The 7048-nt window shown below is 39.4% G+C and overlaps 1 protein-coding gene across 1 annotated transcript in view; it reads right to left on the bottom strand.

Annotated features, from left to right (window-relative positions):
- Positions 1 to 7048, bottom strand: part of KIF13B (kinesin family member 13B) — a 268551-nt gene that overhangs the window by 261076 nt on the left and 427 nt on the right. The gene's annotated exons all lie outside the window — the stretch shown is intronic.

Below are 7048 nucleotides of genomic sequence, written 5' to 3'. Positions count from 1 at the left end.
CCCCTCCCAGGGGGAAGAATAATGGAAAAGTGGGTGAGGGGCAATGGAGGATGATGTAAGATATGGAAATAATAATCTATAACTTATCAAGGGTTCTTGAGGGAGGGCAGGCAGGGAGGGAGGGGAAAAAATGGGGAGCTGATATCAGGGGCTCAAGTGGAAAGAGAATGCTTTGAAAATGATGATAGCAGCATATGTGCAAATGTGCTTGACACAATGGATGAATGTATGGATTGTGATAAAAGATTTAAGAGCCCTTAATAAAAGTATTTGAATATATATGTGTGTGTGTATGTGTTTTATAGGTTAGTGTCTTCAACCATAAAATACACTTTGTTATAGTCCTCACATGCTGAACAAAAGGTGAGCAGTTGGAACCCATTGGCCACTGTGTAGAAGAAAAACATGGCAGTATGCTTCCATATCAACGCATAACCACTAGGCCACCAGCGCTCCCAAGTAAACTTCTAAAAACCTCTAGACACCATCATTTACCTTTCCCTTCTTCATAGAGCTTCTTGAATGAATATTTATGTATACTTATCACTTACTCTGCATTCCACTGCCTTCACTCCCAAACTCATTCATTCATTCATAAATTCAATTGAAACTATTCTTCTGAAAATTATCATTGACCACCATGAGGCCAAATCTATACAATGCAATCAGTATTATCACACAAGATATTCCTGTAGAGCCCTGGTGGCATAGTGTGGGCTGCGATTCCAGAGGTCCACAGTTCGAAACCACTAGCCTCTAAGGATGAAACATAGGGCTTTCTAACTCTCATGAGTTAGTCTCAGAAACCCACAAAGCACTATCCTATGGGGTCACTATGAATCGGCACCAATTTGGGGGCAGTGGGTTTTTGTTTTTTGGTTATTCCTGTGGTAACTAAAGACTGAGTATGCGTTCTTTGACATTTTTGCTATCTGAACTTCCACAACATTGCTTCACCTAATTCTCCTTCTGTTTCTCTTTTGGGCCTCTGTGACCTCTCCTCCAAGTATCCATTAACCAGTGTACTCCAGGATTCACTTCTTCCCCTTTGCTCTCCTTACTGTACAAATCTCATCAATACTCACAGTCTTAACTCCCTTCTACCTCTAAAAATAGCAGCCAAACCTTCTCCAGTTCCTTAGTTTCACACTCAGCCTTTTGGAGCCATCCACCTGGTTGCATTCCAGATACCTCAAACTCAACAGGGCCTTTGAATTTCTTTTGTATATGCATTATAACTTATGCATAATTGTAGGAACAGTTATTAGCACAGTATATGACATAACACTGACTAATTCACTAATATTTTGAACAATTTTTGTTGACTGTCCAAGAATGAAACTCATTTCTCATACCTCCATCCTAAAATCTCCTTCTATACTTCTGATTCACATAGTCCTCCTGTGAAGACGCTGACCCACAATGTTCTATTCCTTGTGTAATAATACACGTGTCACCACTGTTCTGTTTATATAAGTTCTTATAACTGACTTAGTTATAAGTTTAGTTAATAATGTGGGCACTTCTTATCAGCAAAACTGGTCAAAGACCATGATTTATGCTTCTAGTGCAGCGGTTCTCAACCTGGGGGTCAAACGACCCTCCCACAGAGGTTGCCTAAGACCAGCGGAAAACACGTATTTCACAATATGTAATTACATATTGTTTTGTGATTAATCACTATGCTTTAATTATGTTTAATTATGTTCAATTTGTAACTATGAAAATACATCCTGCATATCAGATATTTGCATTACAATTCATAACAGTAGCAAAATTAGTTATGAAGTAGCAACGAAAATAATTTCATGGCTGAGGGTCACCACAACATGAGGAACTGTATTAAAGGGTCACAGCATTAGGAAGGTTCAGAACCACTGTTCTAGTGTATCCTGCACATCTTCAAAAGTTATGTAATCGCAGGACAGCAAGGTCTCCCTCAAAGAGCACTCTATCCAATACAGTGTAAAATCACATACTTTGTTAGACAGAATCAAGTGAAATCCAGCTCCAGATGATTAGTCTTAAAATTCTAGGAAAATTCTTTAATTTCTCTGAGATTCTGTTAACCATGTGTAGAAGTCCTACAATTCACTTTCAAAGTTTTGTTTGAAATATAAGTTGCTTTTTTTTTAAGTATGCAACTCTGTAACTCAGAAGTAGAAAGGTCTCAAACAGTAGCTATTTATTTTTCTCATCAACAAATACTTATTGAACAGAACAAACTAATTTCATTTTAAAAGACAGCTACAACTTATGAGAGTTAAAGCCCAATATTAATTAAGGATTTATGTCCCATGGATCAGTTAATTTTGCATACTCAACAGTAGTACACTATATAAGTACTCTTAATCTTTGCCTTTTTCCCCTCAATAACATGCTCTCTCGAACACAAGAGAAACCTGATGGCTAACAAGCACAGAAAGATCAATAAGACATCAATTTTCACTGAATAAACAGCTCAATTAATCTGTATAACTAATAGTTTTGTCAGTGGTTTCTTCTGTCCTCGGAGCTCAGGCATTAATCATTTCTGATAGGAGTGTGAGTGGAGGAATTAATGTCAAATGAAACAAATGTTTATTGTATGTTCATAACCATGTACCCTCCTCTCCAAAACCCCGTGTCCCCATGTGTACAATTCCAATTCCAGTCACTGAGTTGACAGCAAAAGAATGTTGTAAAAGATAGGTGCCTCATTCACTACTGGCATATCAAGTAGATGCTGGTGAAACAAGTATCTTCTGTTTCAGAAAACCGTGGCAGAAATTTCCATTCCCAGCTTCAACATCTGTCGGTCATCTCTTTGAGAAGAATCACCAATGGCCTTCCGGTCAAAAGCACTATCCTGTTCTCTATCTCATCATTTCCTAAGGATTGCTTATTTCTTCACTGGCTGCCAGAATCTGCTAAGCTTCCTCACTTCCCCAGTTGTCCCCTGCTCTTTGATTGGCTGCTGCTTACCTGATTTTGACAGGCCTCCTTATTTCTGTTCTATTCACATGGCTTTATTCTCACCATGCACTATGCCCAATTATACCCTAAAGCAGTGGTTCTCAACCTTCCTAATGCCACGACCCTTTAATATAGTTCCTTCATGCTGTGGTGACCTCCCCCCATAAAATTATTTTTGTTGCTTAATTCATAACTGCAATTTTGCTACTGTCATGAAGGGGTCGCGACCCACAGGTTGAGAACCACTACGCCTAAAGGAATCATCTACACTTGAGAACTAGTAATTTTTCCTCTTCATGTTTGCCAAGACCCACAATGTTCTAAAAGCTAAACAGCCCACACTGACCAGTCACACTCTAAGACGCAAGTCTACACCTTGTTAGCATTCTGGGCACCCTATGTTTCAGCCCTATCTTTCCACTCAAAGCTAGAGGAGCGCTCACAAAATCTTTTTTTCTGGCAGGCAAATCTTGCCTCTGTTGCCTAAACTTGCCTTGCTCATTCTTGTCTCTGTGCCTTTGCTCTCGGGTCATTACTTCTTCCTCAAAGAATCAATGCTCTCCTCTCCCCTACCACCATCCACTCATTCCAAAAAAAACAAAAAACAAATCATAGGCTTCTTCCTTCAGTCTCCCTCCCCAATGAAGTAGTCCCTAATCACCAACCTTCCTGGGATCCTTCATTCCTCTAAATTCCTATATTTGCCTACCACTCATCTGACACTTAGTAACTAGCAGTGCGTTACAGTTGTTTACCTTCTGATCTTTTTACATGACAGTCATTTCCTCATGAGCATGAACCATAAAGTTCTCTCTTGTAAATTAAATATCACAACACTAGACAGCACTAGAGGAAAGTTTTCAGAAATAAAGTTCTCCTAACAAGAAGAATCACCTTCACTTTTTCATTTTTGTCTAGCCCTTATTAATTCCGGTATGCACTTTTCCATAGTAATAATCCTAACGGTAAATTCATTCAGTTTATAATAGTTTACAAGCTGTATAAATGCATTATACAGTTACATAGTTTTACATTCTGATTTTTCCACTAACATAAAAATTTCTCCCTTACTATTAGATGGTTTTAATCTTCATCATTGTTAATAGCTACATAATAGTCTTTCCACTGAGATAGACCATGATGCACTCTATAAAATATGATCACATTTTACATCTTTCACTGCACAAGCATTGTAAAATGCACAAAACAAATTGTTAATACTTATTAAAATAAACTTATTTTCCATGTTCCCAAATAAACTGGAATAACAGAACTCATTATTTCTTCCTACCTAGCTAAATTCCTGGGAGCCCTGGTATCAACAGTGATAACAGGTTGTTGGGCTGCTAATCGCAAAGTCAGCAGTTCAAAAGCACCACCTGCTATAAGGGAGAAAGATGAGGTTTTCTAATCCTTTAAAGAGTTAAGGTCACCAGTTCAAAACCACCAGCTGCTTTATAGGAGACAAATGGGGCTTTATACGTCCTTAAAGAGTTGCAGTTTTGGAAAACCACAGGGATAGTGCTATGGGTCTTATAGAGTCAGAATCAACTCAAAGGCATCGAGGGAATGAAATGAATTCCTAGTATAATTTCTGGTCCCCTCATCTTGGGCTAGGTAGGTAGCAAAGGTATTTTCCAAACCTTTCTTATGTAAATTTATTTTGGTAGTTGAACTTACACATAATTTAAACTAGAAAGATCCTTGAGCAAAGACAGTAAGATCCCATAGGATCTAATATAAACTAGATGTTCAATAAATATTCATTTAGTTTTTACAGTTATGAAATGTCAAATTCCTAGAGGAGAGTAAGCTGATCTTACTAGTACAGTCAATTATGCTTGTAAAACTTCACTTAATAATTTGATTTGTTAATAATGTATGACTAGGTATTCTTTACAGTCCTTGGAAGAACACACAGGAGTTATCTACTAAGTTGTACAAGGCAAAAAGATAACATTAAAAGACAAACAAAATCTATAAGTAGAATCTCAAGATCTCATGACAAAAGAAGTTTGCCCTTTTTATTTTAAGTTCATATTTCAGATGAAGGAAAAAAATGTCATGATATTAAAACTGTAAAATTACAGACTAATTTTAATTATCCATGCTAATAATTTTCAAAGTATTTTTCAGGAAAAAAATCCCCAAATATATGCATGTCAGGAAACCTTACATTAGGTTAGATATGTCACTCAAGGAATTGAGGAAGCAGTTTTGACCACAAATAATGTACTTCCATTTATAAGACAAAATTTCTGGGTGGTTTAAGTGTTTTGATTGCTAACCAAAAGGCAGGAGGCTCGAGTCCATCCACAGTTGCCCTGAAATCACCCCCTGACAACTCGATGGTGCAAGTTCTCACCTGACACACAGGATGTCACTCTGCGTTAGAAATGACTCAACAGCAACAGGCTTATTTATGAGGTGCTGGAATCGATATACAAACCTTAATTTTAAACTGAGCATGCCTCAAGAAATAACATCCCTTCCATAGCTAAAGTACTCTGAGCATCCCTCGAAACTCTAATAGTGACAACATTATAATCCTATCAACAGGATCTTTTAAATAAATAAAATGGCATAGCATTTCCTCTCAAACATGAAAGGGACAGAGATAAAGGGGGAAGAGAAGGAAAGATTCTAATGATCTAAGACATCATTTCATGGCGGGTAGTTAGTGGCCTCTTTTTTGCACTGACCTTTCCGTGCTTTTTGTGAAAAGAAAAATTTAAGAATGTGCTGAAATAGCTCTTTCAGAACCAATTCCCAGACACGTTGTGCTTTATTTGGCTTTTTTCCCCCTTCATCACTGTGATGGTAATCAACTTGAGGTTCAGTAAAATCATAAAGATGCCTGAATATTTAGCAAAAAGCCTTTGGAGAGTTTCAGAGTTCACCAAGTTACTCTGTCTTGTCAGAGCATGGAACTGGGGAAATAAGGGCTGGAGCCTCCAAACATGTACTAGCTAAGCAGTTATATTTTCAGTTCTTTGGGAATTTAGCATAAAGCTCTTCCACACTACCAGCCAGCCTTATTCGGACCTAGCCCTGTGGAAACAGCAGGGACAGGGGCACAAGCCAACTCCAGTAAGAGAGAAGGTAGATCAAAGAATAACAAACAAGACAGCAGAGCAGAGGAAAACTGGAAAACCACCTATAATTTCTACATGGACCTAAAAACACTTGATGGAAACAAAGAAGCTTCATAAACAACTTAGAAGATGATACACCTACTTGCAAAAGATTCTAGTTAAACTTGTCAACTGCAAAGTCAACTCCTGGGATCATCCTAGTAACCTAATTGTAACACAGTTATGTAAGGGCTTTCCAATATATTATCTCATTTAAAGTGCCTTGCCCACAGTCTCACTGATACTAAGTATCAAAGCCAAGACCAAGTCCATCTCCTGTTCTGACATCCAGTTGGGGTTCTGACCACGCCATTTGATTGTCTGGAGATGACCTAAAATATACCAGGCTTATTCGATTTCTCTGCCCTCCCTTACATAATTATGAGAATGTTCGAAAGATACAATTTCACAAGAATCTTGGCACTAAGACTATTTATTGTTGAGAAATGCCGGGCATGATGACTTAAGACACAAACAAAAAAGTCTTAAATCACACACACACACACACACACACACACACACACACACACACACAGATGGTGAAGAAGGCATCCCTCCACCATCACCACCCACCTCCACCTCTAGTCCAAAGTATTTACAACTCCTTATCGCGCAGTTCAGGTTAAAAGAATATAAAAGGGAAACCCAGCAGAGGCACTCTGGGGCTGGAGGCTTTCTTGGGAAGAGTAGACCAAATTCCCTTCTTCCTGCCACGAAACTGCACTGCTGGGGGAAGGGGGGGCCTCGGGGTCCCAGGGCGTCCCGCGCCCGCAGGAAGGAGAGGACCCAAGGGGCAGGGGCCGCTCTGACAGCTGGCAAGGACAGAGCAGGGAGAGAGGGAGCTGGCGAGGGGCGCGCGGGTGAGGGAAGAGGAAGCGAGCCTGGGGCGAAGGACAAGGGCGCTCTCCTGGAAGGGCCAGGGGAGGCTGGGGGCGAAAGGTCGCCAGAGGCGGGGCCGG

This window comes from Echinops telfairi, unplaced genomic scaffold (assembly GCF_000313985.2).
Source record: "Echinops telfairi isolate 266 unplaced genomic scaffold, ASM31398v2 ScPeMD7_9;HRSCAF=40, whole genome shotgun sequence".
NCBI lineage: Eukaryota > Metazoa > Chordata > Mammalia > Afrosoricida > Tenrecidae > Echinops > Echinops telfairi.
Note: the sequence above shows the minus strand (reverse complement) of the source record. Positions and strands in the feature narration are given on the sequence as shown.